At 32.3% G+C, this 18,827-nt stretch overlaps 1 pseudogene; it reads right to left on the bottom strand.

Annotated features, from left to right (window-relative positions):
• LOC143594851 (putative lysophospholipase BODYGUARD 1) lies at nucleotides 1-9,418 on the bottom strand (annotated as a pseudogene).
• Nucleotides 9,419-18,827: the final 9,409 nt, after the last annotated feature.

The following is an 18,827-nucleotide window of genomic DNA, read 5'->3' as shown; positions in this document are numbered from 1 at the left end:
TTAATTGGTTTTCGAGGTCTTCCATATTTGTTCAAGTTCTCTTGCAAAGTCTTTCTGGCGTCCAACAACGATAGTGATATGATCTTTGTTCTCCACGATCCTAACGTTTGCCCGAGGAACTTTGGTCTTAACATTATCACTACACTCCACTGGAATGAGCTCATCGTCTTGACCATGAAACACATTGCACGTTGCAATTTAGGCGTTTTTGAACCATGTCTAAGTACCCTTCGATTTTCGCAGCAGTGCCACTAATAACATTGTGAAGGGTGTGCCAAGCAGCATTATGTGTGTGACAACAGAAGCCATCAACTAAATATGTCCTGATCCTGTGTAAAAATCATTAAATATGTAAAAATAAATTAACTGAACACTTTAACTTATAACAATTATAAGTTTAAGATTCCACAATAACAAAGGAACATGTAAACGAGTTATGATAGGCTTAAATATAAATATTAAAAGGTTGTTAATTTGTAGCATCTTAATATATTTCTATTTAGATGTTACCTATAAATCGGTTAGTGGTTATGGTATGTTAAAAATAATTTTATTAAACACAATATATGATTATCTCTGTATTAAATCATGCGAAAAAATTCAATATACATTTTTATTAAAGTTTCAATATTGTCTGTTACTATAATAATAATTAAAGCTAAGGGACTTTAAATGAAGTTCTATGAAACTTGATTATTTTTCATTACTTTTTTAGAAATTAACCCAAACTAACATTCAATTGAAAAAAGATGGAAAAAGAAAAAGAAAAAGAAAAGAAAAAAGAGTGGCCAGATTTTATAATTATTTTCTATTAGGGGGTGTTTGGTAGAGGGAATTGAGAGGTGAGAAATGGAATTGGAAAGAATTCTCTTGTTTGTTTAGAAAGAAAGAGGTGAGAAATAGAAATAAACCATTTCCATTTCTCTGATTTTGTTTCTCTAAAAAAAGCGGAGAATTGGATTTCTAGGGTTTCATTTCTCAGCCTCACTCTCTCACGCCTCTCCCTGCTGTTCGATCTACAGCAGCAAACTCACGCCTCTCCCTGCTGTTCGATCGACTTGCAGCCTCTAATCACCCACAAATAATCTCCAATCCAAGAACCGAGTTCGTATTCGCGATCCTTGCTTCGATTCCAACGATCCTAGGTATGAAACTTTCATTTTTTCGACTTTCTTATGCTCGACCAGACCTAAACCTCGATCTAAACTCAGCTGCTGATGTCGATTGTTATCGTGGGATGTTTGTATGTTGTTGGTAATCGATTTATATATGTTAGATTTCAATGGTTTATGTTTAATTCGACTCTTGATGAAATCTTTGGTGCCCTAGATGTCTAGGTTGGGAATTGAACATTATATGGTATGAAATTGATGAGTTTGAATCATGAATTTTATGTTAGAATGATATTTAGATGCTAGGTTGAATGTTGGAACCGATAAATTGAATGTTTACATGAGTTGCTTGAATGCTGTTGCTGATGAAATCTGTAATGCTGTTTTGTTCAAACAATATTTTGATCATAACAGATGCAAATTGATCATTTCTTGAGTCTAACATTAAGTTCAAAGAGTCTAGTTTCAAACCCCACTGGTTTCGTAATTTTTAGAGAAGTTTTGATTACCCAAACGTGAAAAATAAAACCGAAGGTCAAATCTGTTTTTGACTGACAGATTTTAGGTCCACTACTAAAGAGCATAACTCTCTTGTTTTTGAAGTTTTAGACTTCATTCCTCTTTCTAATGAACATTTTAAGTGTCTAGAATATTTCCCAATTGGCCTTGTATGCAAATCCTGAGTAGTCAATTTTTGAGAAATTTTGACATTTACAAACTCTGAACAGTAAGTTTTAGACACCTTTGATAATTAGCATTTTAGTTGAAAACCTTATGCATACTTTAAAAATTTGAGAAAAATATATAAACACCTAGAGATGTTGAAGTTTCTGTGAAAATATTTTCATAATTTATTTCAATTGTTTTGTTGATAAATAAATCTATATTTACAAACTCAAATCTGACCAAAAAACTCAGATTTCTACATATCAACAAATCATCACTTTTTACACCATTTTTATCTAGAAATTGACTTGTAACTCACATGGAAACCTTAGGGATCTTGTATAACATTGACTTGTAACTCACATGGAAACTTGGATGTTCAATTTAATCCAAAATAACATATATATTGATGTAAACATTGGCAATTAAACAACATTCAGCAAGTCAGTGAATAAAGTAGCCTGTAATCATTTTTCTTGCTTTCATGATCACTTTGTTGCTAATATTTGGATTATATTTTGGAGTTATTTGCTTTTCTTGAATTTTCTTATATTTTTATGTGTAGATGGCAAGATCACCTTCCAGACAAAGAATAGTTGCCATAGGTGCATTTTATGTCATTTATGTTACGATTCGTTGGTGGATGTTGTGTACTTATCATTTGCGTCGGTCGATTGAGTCAATGACTTTACGTACAAAATATTTAATGAGTTACCATAATAGGCGTGAAAACATGGTGAGGATGGTTTATGAAAGTGATGTTACGAGTGTTGTTAACATAAGAATGAATATACATGCATTTACAACACTTTGTGATATGCTAGAAACTAGAGGGGGACTAAAGAATAGTAAAAACATGCTAGTCGATGAGCAAGTTGCTATGTTTTTACATACCCTTGCTCATAATGCAAAGAATAGGATACTAGTCAACAGATTTCATCGGTCCGGGGAAACTGTAAGACTGTATTTCAAGTTAGTCTTAAATGCTATATGTCGATTACACAAAGAACTCTACAAGTCACCCGTGCCAGTGCCAGATAATGAAACTGATGAAAGATGGAAATGGTTTAAGGTTAGTCAAACACATTTTTTATTAAAGATATTTTTTGCTAACATAAATTAGTAAGTAATGTTTTCTTTTAACTCAGGGTTGCTTAGGAGCATTAGATGGAACATACATTAAAGTTAAAGTCCCTACTATTGATAGAAAACCTTATAGGACAAGAAAAGGGCAGATTTGTACTAACGTACTCGGAGTATGTACGAGAGACCTTTTATTTACGTATGTCTTAGCGGGATGGGAGGGTTCTGCAGCTGATAGTAGAGTTTTGCGTGATGCAATCAGTAGACCCAATGGTCTTAAAATAACTCCGGGTATGTGATAGACAATTTTCAAAGAATATACATAGATTTAAGTATGATAATTAACATAGAGTTTATGGTTAATTGTAGGAACATACTACCTTTGTGATGCCGGTTATACAAATGGTGAAGGATTTTTAACTCCATATCGAGGTCAACGTTATCATCTTAACGATTGGTCTCGTCCTCCTACGAATGCTAAGGAGTTCTTTAATATGAGACATTCATCGGCCATGAATGTTATAGAAAGATGTTTCGGAATGATTAAAGATAGATGGGCTATTTTGCGTGATAACTCATATCATCCCATAGAGTCCATGCCACGTATCATCATTGCTTGTTGTTTATTGCACAATTTCATACGAACAACAATGAGTGAAGACCCTCTTGATAACGAAATCCCAGTAAATCACACACAACCTGCAAATGACCATGACAATGTTATTTCTATGATCGAGCCCTCACAAGAATGGACCGATCGTAGAGACCTTCTTGCTAATGAAATGTTTAATAGTTGGACTGCGATGCGTGCGCAGCGTGCCAACAATGTTTCTTAATTATGTTTGACAATTATGTATTTTTTATTTGTAGAACCAAGGATGTTTCTTATTAATGTTTATTTATGCACTTTATTTGTTTCTTATTAATGTTTCTTGTTATATTTGTATTTGTAGTTACATGAATTATGATTTTTAATTGTATAATTATGCATTTGTACGTAGACATGGCAGATTCAAATATAGTGAGAGGAGTTACTCGGAGCAAGCATACCTGGACAAATGATGAAGATGCAAAGCTAATTGATGCATTAATGGAGATACATGCATCCGGAAAGTATGCTGGTGCTGACAATGGATTCAAACCAGGTTATTCAAATGGTGTTCAACAATTGCTAGATGTAAGTCTTCCTAACTCTGGCCTCAAAGCAGAACCACATATAAAGTCTAGGATGAAGACATGGAAGACACACTTTAGCATTGTATATGATATGGTGCATACAAGTGGGTTTGGTTGGGATGAACAAAAATGTTGTATTATTGCCGATGATAGTGTTTGGAATGAATACGTGAAGGTATATTCTAAAAAATATATTTTTTAGATTTTAAAATTTTAGTCTAATTTATTTGTAATTGTCTTGTAGTCTCACAAAGGTGCTGTGAATTTTCGTGACAAGTCATTTCCTTTCTATGACAAATTGTGTACCATATTCGGTAAGGATAGAGCTACTGGTAGTAAAGCAGTTGACCTTGGAGAAGAAGATGTTGTTCAAGAGACGCAAAAAAGCTCTCCTGTTGATATTGAAGACTTTGATTTTGTTGATGAAGCCGTTCCAAATGTTGATATATCTGAAGGACAAACAGGAAGTGTAACAAGCAAGCGCAAAAGAGGTAGAAGCACGGATGCAGATGAGATATATCGAGAGTCTTGCAAAGATATCAAGGAAGTTTTGCTTCGATTTGGGGAGATGGTGGGTGAACAACTTAGCAAAGAAGGTATGGAGGCTCGTGAAATCTATGAAAAGGTTAGTGATGAGTTGAAAGCTTTACCAGGTATCACTACGAAAAAACGGTTCAAAGCAACTCATTTGATTGGTAAAGATGTGGATCTAGGACGTTCTTTTCTTGCGTTGACAATAGAAGAGAAAATTGAGATGGTCGAGTTGTATACCGATGGTTCAATGGGATAGTTGTGTATGGTTGAAGTATGTTTTGTATGTGAATTGGTTTTAACTATGGTTGATGTTTTTTGCTTAAAAACTATGTTTTGTATGTGAATTGGTTTGATTAATGCATATTTTGGTTGGAATTTATGCATCTTTTTATATGTTTTTTATTTTTTAATAAATATTTGTTATGAAAAAAATACTTGTGCTAATGATAAAGTTGATATAATTCTCTGTTTATTTCCTATGTACCAAACAAGAGAAATGATTCTCAGCTATATTTCTCTACTGAAATCTCTGTACTACCAAACAGAACAGTCAATTCTCATTCTCCGGACCAATTCTCTTTCTCTGCAATTTCATTTCTCTACAATTCCATTCTCTGTGCCAAACACCTCCTTAAGGTATATGGAAACCAATTAAAAAAAGACTTATATAATAAGAAAGTTTAAATGTTTTTATAGTTAATAATGAAATGACTTTAATAAACCAATACTATAACTTTTTTATATTTGATTACTTTTCTCCCTCTCCTTTTTGTTTAAACTAGAAAGTTCAAGTTAATTAAACATTAATTACAACAAATTACTCTCGTTAACTCAAAATTGAAGAAATTATTTAATTTATAATAAACACAATACTATTGTGTCTAAGAGCATTCACATTAAGTCTCTTATATTCATATCTAAAATTCCACTATATATCACTATATTTTTTCTCTTTACGTTCAATTATATAATATTTTTTATACATTTATCATTATCATTTCTCTTTACTTCATTCATAACTACTTTTAAAATATATTAAAAAAATTATAAGTTGAGAACATTAACTTTTCAAATATAGAGAAAATTACTCCATTTAATTATATGCGTTTAATTACAAGAGTGTAAAGGTATCAAAGCTACAAATAATAAAATGAATACAAAAACATCGTCGAGTAAATGTGAAAGTTTTATTTATATTACTCAAAATCTACTGATTTATTTGTTATAAAATTACAATTTCGGTAAAAGCCAAAATTATGACAAAATGTTATTAGTTAATGGGTGTACTAAATGTATCTCCCTCCATTCCATTTTTACTAAGCATACCATCATTCTCAAGTTTCATATTTATACAATTGAAACCTTTTTTATTTCTTTTTGTCATTTGGTATCTTTTATTATTATTGTCTCCAAACACACTTTTTAAGAAGATATTTTACTATTTTCTATATTTTTAATTAAAACAATTTTTCATTTTTTTAAATAACAAAAAAATATTTTTAATTAAATAAACATTTTTTATTTGAAAATACATATTTTTTTTCTATAATTGTTTTCATTGTTTAGAGAGTGTTTTTTTAATAGTTTTTGAAGATTGATTGCATTTTTTTTAAAATTCTTAATGTTTGCTGATAAATAAAAATAGATAAGTAAATAGTGCATTTACGTAATAAGCTATACAAATTTTGTATTATAAAATTAAAAAAATATTAAAGAGAAGTAATATGTCAAATAAAATTGTTAAATGAATTGAAAGTGTAAGAACAATATCACAAGTATAAGTTGGGTACATTTAGCTTGGCACTAATTAATTTGGCTGTAGTAAGCAGTTATCATTTACTCTTGTTGACTATAAATAAAGTCAACCACATCAATTAAAATAAAATTAGTCAAACAACAACGTCATCCAATCCAATTTTCCTTTTTTGAAACCGAAGTACTATATTCACAACACTACTAGCAAAAATTAAAAAAAAAAACAAATGCATTTAATAGTCTAGATTTTCTTATGATACCATTAAGAATTTGAATAAAAATATAAAAATTATAACCAATTAAAATTTACAATTTTGCAATTTTGTTTACTTTTCATTTTCGTATACAACTTCAATGAATCGTATCATGATAAATTCATTTAATAGTCTCAGATTGTCTTTATGATACCATGCAGAATTTCAAAACAAAAATTATATGCACATAAATTCATTCTTTCTTTATTTTTATTTTTTTTCAATATTAATCAATACATGAATAATAGAACAAAAAAAGTATTATTATATCAACTAACAACTAAAAATTAAATACTTTTTATGTGGTTCTTGTCAAACCCAAACTAATATGCAATGTAATATAATGGACGGTTTATCATATTTATTACAATATGCTATTTTTACTTTTTTTTTCTAAATTATCTTTGTGATACCATGAAGAATTTCAAAAAAAAATTTATGCACATAAATTCATTCTTCCTTTATTTTTATTTATTTTTACAATATTAATTATAACCTGAATAATACTGGTAGAACAGAAAAAGTATTGTTATATCAACTAAAATAAATTTATATCCAATAAATACTTTTTAACATGTGTGGTTAGAATAGTCAAACCCAAACTAATATGCAATGTAACATAATGGATGACAGTTTATCATATTTATTACAAAATTTTATATTTATCTTTTTTTCTAAACTCATTAATTAAAAAATAAAAGTACTACGAGTTTACGAGTGAAATAAAGCTAAATTCGGTGCATTAAAATATGGCTTGACTGGGGAGAACTAATAATAAAGAACAAAAAAAGTTTAGATTTTAATTACCTGTCTCTAGTGATGAGTTTGGTCAGAAATTCCCATGTACGATGGTGTTTGCAGATCAACAAACAAATTGTCCGACTAACATGCTCGTACCAACAAGCCATAGACGCCCCGAAAGCTATCAATGGCCACACCTGTCGTGGCGCCACCTTTCTCATCATATATTGTGCCGCGTCCTCCCCTTTCGGTGTCGGGAAATATGGCTGCATATACGTATATTTTAAAAAACATTAACATAACAAAAAGATTGTGTTAAACGTATCCCAACCTTTTTTTTTTTTTTTTTACTTTTTTAAAGTTCCCCTTTAGCTTTTTTTTACTTTTCTAGTTATTAATATCATTCTTTCTTACTAAATGTATTTTCCAATATAGATTGTATTTTAATGACTATAACCGTTTCCTGTATTAAAACAGTCAAATCATCTATTTACTTTAACTGATAAGATTGGGTTTAGTATATAGGGGTACGTTTTACCAACTCTTAACAAAAGGCGTGCATGTGTATCAGTGTGTGAAGAAGAAGTAAAAAAATGGATTACCGGTGCGAGTAAAGTCAAGGACTTTACTGACTTAGGGTATTTGACCGCGAGTGCAAGTGCTAGAATGCAGCCTAGAGAATGAGCCACGATATGAAACGACTCGACCTTGTAGGGTTCAAGAACCGACCTTTCGATCATGTCCACATGTTCTTTCATCGTGTAGAGCGACTCACGTGGCTTCGGGCTTTTCCCAAACCCTAAAAGATCGACCGCGAATAACCTATATTTTGATTTGACCGATCTCGAGAAGTTCGGGAACAATGTTTCCGTCCAAAATGCTGATGATGATATAAACCCATGAATAAACAACACATTCTCACTTACATTATCTACAGCCAAAAACCCATCATAACATTAATACGAAAATTAACACACCCAAAAATAAATATAATATTTCTAATTACCTTTTCGTCCTTCCATATGAACAAAGAGAGTATCTTTACAGGACCTCGACCACGCGTTACACGTGTCACAATCGCAATCCGACCACCGTGTGGCCGGGTGCGACTTGTGGCCACCGGTCTTTTCTCGTAGCATTTTCACCATGACCGACGGTTGACCGGTGCGTTGACCGGCAACATTCCTACGTTTTACCGTAATTTTAGACATTTCCACCACCCTAGACGGCCGTGTGTAAAGCGTATCGGATACTTCATCGAGCTGTAACTTTGTAGACGAAGTAAGACAAACGATCTTCTTGGCCTCACCATTTTCAGACACCAAAATGTTACCACGATTAATAACGGCTTGTTTTGGTGCCGAACAATAACATGACTTCCATTCATTCTCCACAAAGAAATCAACAATCTTGTAAACATAACACAACAACACATCAAGAAAATCTAGGACAGAAAACACAACAAAACTTAATAAATCGTTTATCAACTTCCCGATGAAGCCGAGAACCGATCTTGATGTCTTCTTCATGACACCAACATTAAAGATTATTGAAAACATCTCTCCCATAACCACCACCCACATGAGTTTATAAATGAGTATTATGAGTATTGTAAAAGAAGTGAACATTTTGTGATATAAAGACAACTAGCTAGTAAAGAATCAAAACCGAAAGAGGAAATATGGGTTATTAAATATATAAAAAATGTAATAATATTATGTGATATTGGGTATATGTGTGTGAAACTAAGAATATATATACATAGATATATATAATATGTTTAAGTGTGTGAGCCAAGTGGCACGAAATAGTTTTGGGTTAAGGAAAGCGTGTGAAAATGTGATAAATGGAGATTTAATCAGAAGAAATTATGTTGGTGGTGGTTGAACCGCCGGGTGACTGACTTGATCAAGAAACAATTTTCCTCTCTGTATTAACAAACCGGTTAGGAGTCTGGTGTACAAAATATTGGGTTGAATTGGTCAACGGGTCGATGTTAAACATTTATGAGGTTTGATTTGTAGACATTGTTGAAAAGTTGTAAAAGTTAAAAACAAAAGATATGTTATGGAAAGAAAATGAAAGTTGATAAAAGATAAGATCAAAATTCTTTCTATCATATATTTGAATTTTTAAAAGGAATTTACATATTGACCTATTTTGAAATGAGATTTTACTTTTTCCCCTAAAATTTAAATTTTTAAAAATGTCTGTCTCTAACTTATTTTTGACAATGTGTTAGAAAATCTAATGCATCGTCAAAGATGAGTGGGGGGAGGGGATTTCTGGAATTCTAAAATTTGAAGACAAAAATAGAATTTCTTTTCAAAGTAGGTTTATTTTAGGAGTTTTCCCATCGTGAATATGCGTATATAGAGAAAACAATTAACTAAAACACTACGACATTGGATTTTCTGTAGTGCGTCATTATATTTAGAGTCTTACATCTAAGAGTTACTTTATAAAATAGTAACCAAGTTTTAAAATTGTTTTAATCAGATCACTCATAAAACATTTTGTTCCAATCAAGTCACTAAAGTTTCATTTGTTTTCCAATCCTAAATATTTTACCTAGATAGTATGTTATGTAGATGTATTTTTTAATTTTTATTTTTTAATAGTTTGATATTGCAAAATATTTTTTAAAAAATTAGTAAAACTTGAGAAAAGTAATTTTAAATTGCAAAAAATTGAAAAAAAAATTCTAGAAAATTGCAATAAAAAAAAAGAAAAAGAAAAAACAAATCACCCTTTATTAAGTTACGGGTTTTTTAATAGGAAACCATAAAATTTTTAGAAAAAATTTAAAAAGATAGTAAGATAATATTAAAATATTTAATAGTAGAATTATTAATTACTTCATTACAAAAAAAACATTATTTGTATTGTAACTTTTCACAATTTTTCAGAATTTTTTTCGCAATTAATTTTTTCCCCTCAATATTTACTAATTTTTTCATTTAAAAAAAATTTACAATGCCAAATTATTTAAAAATAAAAAAAAACATACGTAACTACTATCCAGGTAAAATATCTGAAATCGTAACAATTTCAAAACTTAATTATTATTTATAGAGTAAATATGATATTTAACCATCTATATTTTGGTCTGAGTGTATAAAAAAAAAGAAATACAATTACACAAGTATTATAAGTAGTAGAGATAAAGGGTAGAGATAAAGAGTGAAAGTTGGATGTGGAAGACTTTTGAAAGTAAACAAAATTTAAATAAAAATGTGTTTTTAGTAGAGGTGGCAAATGAGTTGGGTTGGGTTAAAATGGGTCATAGGTCGGAACGGGTTAGGTTGAAACGGGTCAGGGTCGAAACGGGTTAATTAAAAAAAGGGTTGTTATGGTTCGGGTCAGAACGGGTCAGGGTCAACAGGTTCGGGTCAGAATGGGTCAAGATCGGAACAGGTCAAAACGGGTTTCGGGTCGAGTTCTGTTTTTTTTTGTTTTTTAACGAGGACAACGGAGGAAACATTTTATTTTTTACTTTTTTCGTTTTTGTTTTATATTTTGTTTTATGATTTTTTTTATTAAATTTTTTGAATTTTTTTCTGAGGGTTTTTAATCTTAACAGAAAACTCCTCAGAAAAAAATTCAAAAAATTTAATAAAAAACTTATAACTCAAAATATAAATAAAAAACGAACAAAGTAAGAAAACTAAAATGTTTCCTCCGTTGTGCTCGTTCAGGAAAAAAAAAGAAAACGAAAAGAAAACCGAGAAATGAGCCGAAAACGAAACAAAAAACATATGAACCGAATTGATTGAAACCGGAAAAATTAATTAAAACGAAAAAAAATGAAACCGAACATAAACGAAACTGAACAAACCGACAAAAACAAAAAAAAAATTGAAATCGTCTAAAAAGAGACATAAGAAACCAAAACCCAACCCGTTCAGTGCGAAATTTCGTGTTGGCTCGAAACCTGATCCGAGCCAAAACCTAAATCGAACTCTTCAATCCAAAATCGAACTCTTTCCAATCCAAACCAAACACGTTTCAATCCAAAACCCGTTTCAACCTGAACATTCTTTTTCCTGAAAACACTAACCCACATCGACCCATCTCTTTAAATTTGTCAACCCATTTTTACCCGAAAATAAGGTGAAATTTCAAGTGACCCATTTTGACCGATCTTATTAAAATCTATGACCCAAACCAACCCATATGATTTTTAAAACAACCCAAGTTGATCCATTTAAAATGGTTTGGATCAAGATTGTCACCCTTAGTTTTTTAGGTAAACTATATACATTTAGGTAAATTACCTGGTTATATTGAAAAATTAATAACCTATAATACACTAACTAAAAGGACAAACAAATATATTAAAAACAAATTAAAGGAAAACAAAAGGCTACTCTTTTGTATCAGCTTACGCAAACGAATATTGAAACAAACAATTAAAAGTTAAAACAATATTTTTCATTTCAAAACAGAGATGATGGAGGCCTACCCCGACGGCACAAGTCGGGTGAAAACACTAGTTATTATTATTACTATATCTAATTAAGAAGTTTAGTGCCGTAAGTGGCCTAGCGGCATCATATTAGGTCGGTGAATTTTGTTTTATTTTTTTAGTTCAATTATCATAATAAATGTAATTAAAACCGACCAAACTTAAAAAAAAATCGTTTTATACCGGTAACATAACATACCTGAAAGAAACCGACTGAATTCGCACAGACTCGCTGCCTTATCTAAAGCCCATGGCCGACAACTCTCCAATTTACTAATGCGCAAGTTTGCCGACCCCCCTCCCGGCGCCAAACAGGTAGGTCCACCTCAACTTTTATATGTTTTTCAATTTTTAGTTACGATACCGTAACATACGTAATCAAACGACCGAATTTTATGTTAAGTTACCGCCTAAATGTTCGGTGACCGATAACGCCTGGTTTTTACCACATCTTAATTTTGCCAACCATATTTTCTGCTTATTATCTCTTGAATTCCACAAATGTGTATCGGGTCGCTTAGCAGGAGTAACCAATTTCTTACCTTCCACCATCACATCGTCCACAACCAGGTCGTCGTAAACCATCTCTGCGAGTTCAATAGCAGAGTCAACAGTTGCGGGTTTACTAGCCCTAACTAAGGTAAGAACGTTCGGTTGAAGTCCTCTGATGTAACATTTGATCATTTTCGCTTCACTGTTTACCATATTGGGCACCAGTGATGTGGTCTAATATATATATATATATATATATATATATATATATATATATATATATATATATATATATCTTACACTTTTAAATACTATTGAGCCAAGTTTTTATATAGAATATTACTATTATTTGGTTCATATATAGATTTTAGTGGTTTCAAAAGTCAACAAGCTAAAACGAAAAACTTTAACTACATTAGAAAAAGACACTTGATAACCTTTATTTATTATTATTATTCAGTTTTTTTTTTTAAATTAATTTTGATAATGTGGTTCAGTAACTAGCTAGCTTAAACGTTATTTGGTGTCACATCTTTTAATAAAAATAAAACTACTCTAATTGTGTAATTGTGATAACATATGACAACATAATTGAAGGGAAGTTATTAAATTTATTCGATACATGCAGCATACATATTATGACTTATGTGTGGGCTTCATTTAAATTAAAAAGATAAGTAGAATCTGTGAGAATTTGTTTTTTAGCCCAAGTCCCAAAGTAAGAATATTGGTTTGTAAGAAATAATTGAGGAGTGTGATGGCTATTATTTCTAAAAAAGGGGGACGCATGGGAATTGAAATAATATCATCATCGAATTATATATTCTTTTGGAGGCTGTTACAAGGGACGAAAAAAGGAGGTAGGAGGGAGCCGCAAAGAAGAATAAAATAGAGAGAAGAAAGCCTTTGGTTTGAGCATAAAGCGTTTGGTTCAATACCTACTCCTCTAAGCATTATCATAATTCAGTTTGAATTTATTATTTTAATCATGAGTTGTGTTGTTGAATTTAATTATTTTAGTTTTTTATTATATTTTAATATCCTAGGCTAAACTTATTAGACTGCCTAGGCTTGTGATGAATCATTGTTGAAGTTTTATTTTATTTAGAATTTGCTTTTCGTTATGGGTTTATTAATCAGTAAAAAGTTTAAAATTATTTATTCGACTCATATGGGTGTTTGGTTATTTGATGAGTTTTATTGTTTCACAAATTCTTTGATGATTGTCTTTCATATAATAGGATTCTGTTATGTCATTTACTGTGTATTCTTAACAAATTTGTGATTCATTTATAATAAGATTATAGAAACAATATTATTATTCAAATAAATAAAAGTATGACGCTAATCTAAAAATATGTAAGGTGATATGTTATTTGATAGGTCTTTGTTGATTAAAATTGCTAGATATAGTTCTTCGTCAGGAGTCCGTCTAGGTTTTATTTTTCAACTTTGTCTATTGAGTCGAATGAATTTATTAAACTACCTTTGATTTCCGCGATGCACAATATTTTTTCATTTAAAGACACTCGTTCATAATTAATTAGATAACCGTAAGGAATTCTAATATTAAACCGGTGTTTTTAAGAACTTAATAGAAATCCATAGGTGTCTTCTTGAGAATGGTCAGGGTACCTGTTCGTTTTTTTCTTTTGAGTGACTATTTTATGATCACAGTTCAATAACAAGCATTTTTCGAATAATTGATAACTAAAACTTTGTGGATTCTAGCCTAGGTGGTTTTTCATACTCATCTGATTTAAATCAATTAAAATTGTCTCTTGTTTATTTTACTTATTTTTCTTAATTAGTTTAAATTTAGTTTTAAGTAACCCCCCCCCCCCAAATAATAATAATTAAATAGTCATGTCAGTTAATCGAGTCTAATTAGTTAACTTACGTAATTTAAAGAGCCTCGTGGGTTCGATATCCGGACTTACTTAGCTTTACTTTAGTTGATCGGTTCTCTTGTTGGTTAGTAGTTTAGTCGAGTTTTAGAGAGTTAGAGTATTACTGAGTGTCTAGATTAGCGTAATTTAGTTAATAATTAATAAACTACTTTAGCACATCAAATTTTTAGCACCGTAGCCGGGGACTCTTGGCGATTGCGTTATTAGCTTCGATTAGACTTACTTACTACATGCGTGCTATCTGCGTTAGTTTTTTACTTTTGAGTCGTAGGAGTCTAATTTTAAGTTTTTGTTTACTTTATTTTATTTTTAAGTCTTTTATTAGAAACTACTCATTTGGTTTTGTGTGTTTTCAGGTTTATGCCACATCTTCGATCGCACGGACCACCATCGGGCTTGGACCTACTCCGTTGAAGTCCCAGTCCAATTCGTCATCAGGTTCAGATTCATCGTTTTCAGAAAAACAACCCCTCAGCAATGATTCCACACCGAAATCGTCACCACAAAGTTCACCGCCATCAAGTCCTAGAAGTATTCCAGATAATCAAATGGCCGATAACAACATAACCATTTACCAACAAGCATTCGAGGGTATCACCGGAAATTACTCGCCCATCATCATTCTCGATATTAATAACCCGAATTCATGGCAGATTCCAGCCTACGTTATGACCACTATCGCCACCAGTTGTCAGTTTCATGGGCGTGAAAATGAAGATGCAATGGCACATGTCAGCCGTCTCAACCGTATTGTCAGGACGTTCAATCTGCAAGGTGCTACAGAAGATGCTATATTTCTTCAACTTTTTCCGTTTTCACTTACGGGACGGGCCGCCACTTGGCTCGCCACGCAACCACCCGACACATTCACTACTTGGGAAACACTTCGTCCTGCATTTATTAAAAAGTATTTTTCTCCTGCCAAAGCGTCCCACCTTCGTGATCAGATTCTCTCATTTCACATGGAGCAAGACGAGCTTTATTATCAAGCATGGGAGCGATTTTAGAATATGCTATCTTTTTGTTCCAATCATGGTCTCACTCTATGGGCTCTAATGGAGAAATTTTATAATAGTATGAATTATGAAACTAGAGCCAGATTTGACACAGCAGCAGGAGGTAATCTTATGAAGAATGCATGATCTTTTTGAGAGTTTTACTCAGACGGAATATGGGCGAAAGCCACTTAAAAGAAATTCAACTCTTGTCACTAGTACACCCTCATCTACTCGAGGTGTGCACCGGGTTAATCTGGATACTGGTGTGGCTACTACATTGGATAACTTAACCCGAGAGATGCAGGAGTTAAGGACTAAGGTGGATAAATGTGAGTTGTGTAGGGGTGGGCATGGTACTTTGGAGTGTCCTTTGATGCATTAGGAAGAGGTGGATTTTATAGTAGGTCAAAATAGTTTCGTTAATGTTTTCAACACTAATATCAATTCCAATTGGAACAACTACAAGAACCCGACTCTATTAATTCGAACCGACGTCCCTCTGGTGCACTTACTGGGTTTCAATCCAATTATAACTGGGGACAAGGTCAGTTTTTCAATGGGGGTCAGAATAGTCAAAGTTTAAGTAATGGGAAAAGTGTGAGTAATGGGTATGATTTGAATGGTGGAATAGGAAGACTAGAATCGATGATACCGCAAATACTCGTCAGAATCAAGTCACCCAGAAACCTTAGCCGATCATGATTTTCTCCTAAAGAATCAGCAGTCATCCCTCCTTGACCTTCAAAGATCTGTTGGTGATATGGCGCGACGTTTAGACGAGAGACTTCCGGGTCAGTTTTCAGGTTCTACTCGGCAAAATCCAGCCGCTCAGTTAAAAGCAATCACCACTCACAACAGAAGAGTTTTGGGTCCGAGGTAACAAAAGATGTGGTTGAAATTGAAGATGAAAAATTCGTGGATGATGAAATAGAAATGGAAGTTCCGGGGAAGGTACAGAACACCACATCATTTATTGAGCCACAAGTAGATAGAAGCATCGAGAATAAGCCATTTGAAGTCCGGCCATCACATGCTATTGATCATTCTCGTGTCCCGTATCCCACTCGCCTTAAGCATCAAAAGTACACAAGGGAGTACGGACATTTTGTTGATATGTTCAAACAGTTGAAAATTAATCTCTTGTTTATTGAAGCTCTCCAACTTTAGCATCCCAAATTTCGTTTGATATTTTAAATGATTTGGGTTTAATATAATTATAGAAGATAAATATAATTATCTAAAGTATGAGGGGAATAAGTATCATTAGATGAAAAGTTAAACATGAAACCCTACCCTTTTCCTATATATATATTCACCATCTCATTCATAATCATCCTAGCCTCCAAACTCATTAAAACCCAAATTCTGGGAGAACAACACACAAAGATCCGACGATTCCCAGAGATCTAACCGTCGAATCGGTCTCAAATTCTTAAAGAGTGTTCCTAGCATATAAATAAATATTTTCACCAGTCGGTTCTTCGATCATAGGTAGGGAAGCCTGGTTTTTATTAAGGAAACTGTAACAACAACAATGGAGTTTTCCGGCGACTGTAGCGGCGTTTTCTGTAACAACTCGAATCTTCCACATATTATTTTAATAATAATTACCCGACCCGTTTATATGTTCGGGAATTTTTGCCGCTTTTAACGAGTTAATTTTTTGTTATAACATTACTTTTAATTATTTATATATTTAAAAGTTTCAAGATATGACAATTTCAGCCCAAACTTAAACTATTAATCAAATGTGTTTCCACCTTCAAACTTTAGGGTCCTATATGCAAATATTGCAAACTAATATCCATTATCATCATCTCTAACCCGTCACGCCCTGCTTGCGGTGCGCGCATATAATGTATATATGTGTGAACCCTCGGGTGGGCAAAAGTAAAATTGCACTAATTTTGACGTTATTTTACTAATCTCGTGAAAATAACGTTAAAAGTGGCGGAAGGTTAATCAGGCATCATGTGGTGGCGTTGATAGCCGAAAGACAAGGGCACATGCACCAATCAGCCGGTGTCCCGATGATTGAGTGCTATGTGCCTTATGTCCAAGGCTTGATGCAAAACTACTATCGAGCCGGGGGTCTCACCGGAAGCAGCCTCTCTATCCCTATGGGATAGAGGTAAGGCTGTCTACATCTTACCCTCCTCAGACCCTACCATAGCATTGCTATTGGTGGGATATACTGAGTACGATGATGATGATGATGATGATCATCTCTAACCCGTCAGCCCAACCCAGATCCAAACCCTTCCGTTTGACCCATATCATATACCCGTTTACTCAGATTGAATCTTGCACCTTAATCTTCGGTCTAATAATGGAATTGATTATTGTAAATCGTTTAAACGCGTATTTCTAACCTCACCGACAACACCAATTAGGAAACATCAATCAAACATTATACGTATTGATCTTATTTACGGACCGACTTAACTCATTCATCAAAATTGATCATAAAAAACATATTATCACAATTAAACTTACAAGAACGATCATTATTACCTTGCCAATCATTACCCTAACACGAATTCCTTTTATTCAGTTCGTAATGAACTGTACAGACGCTTAATGAGCCGTCTGTTGAGGCTCGCCGTTCATCACTGTATCGTCTGGGTTTAAGGTAATCAACTATATCAACAAGTTCGTTTTTGGTCCAATTTCATTAACCCTAAACTTAATTTGATGAATGCTAACTGGTTTAACGAATTGAAGTATTAGGGTTTATAGCAATTTGAGACTTTCGCAGTTTATGTTTTTAAATTTTTGTTCTCATTCTTTCACCAACTGACACACCAGCCTTGGTGGCTTGTGGTGTGTGTGTTCTGTATCGTAACCCGGCTGGGGGCGCAGGTTCAAGCCTCCCCCAGCCCGATTTTTAATGTTTTATTTTGAAAGGGTAGTATTAATTGGTAGTAAATATTTATTGCATATAAAATAAACAGTATTTTATTAGACCGACACTAATGAGTTGCGTTTTTTGTCAAATAAATCTTGTTGCAAACTTTTGTGTGGCCATATTACGTTTTTATAATAAACTTTAATTCACGCTTTCTCGTCGTTGAACATTTTTATAAACTTTTGTCTTTATTATATATGTATCACTTTTTAAACCGGAATATTTTTATCGCTAAATTTCGTTAATGATTTAAAATGCATAAGTGCTCAAGTATTGTTATTACAAATACTTATTAAAAAAACGTTTATGTTATAATTATTTATATTATGGTATTATATATTTATTTTACCCAAATAGTGTATCTCAAATTATATTTACTCAAATCATTTTTATTTATTTAATTATTGGTATATTTAATTATTTTATTTAGATATTTATATAAATGTATTACATTGCGTAAACAATAAGGCAAATAATCATCTTATAAATAAATGATTAACAATAATGTTTGTTTTGCATTAGTAATAATAATAGATTTCCATCAAACAATCAATAAACACTATAATTCCAATCATAAGTCAAATCGCGTCGAAATCCGAATCTATTATACATGTTATGTAATTAACTCAAATTACTATTATTCAACTAGGGATCCTTGACGGTATATCCCGAAGGGTTTATCTTTCTCACATCGTCACTTATATTTCGTTCATCCGATCAGGTGAGTAAT

This window comes from Bidens hawaiensis, unplaced genomic scaffold (genome assembly GCF_021521415.1).
Source record: "Bidens hawaiensis isolate Kalapana, Puna unplaced genomic scaffold, B.hawaiensis_p1.1 tig00044239_1, whole genome shotgun sequence".
In the NCBI taxonomy this organism is placed as follows: domain Eukaryota; kingdom Viridiplantae; phylum Streptophyta; class Magnoliopsida; order Asterales; family Asteraceae; genus Bidens; species Bidens hawaiensis.
The sequence above is the reverse complement of the archived record's forward strand: the minus strand, read 5'-3'. Positions and strand labels throughout refer to the sequence as shown.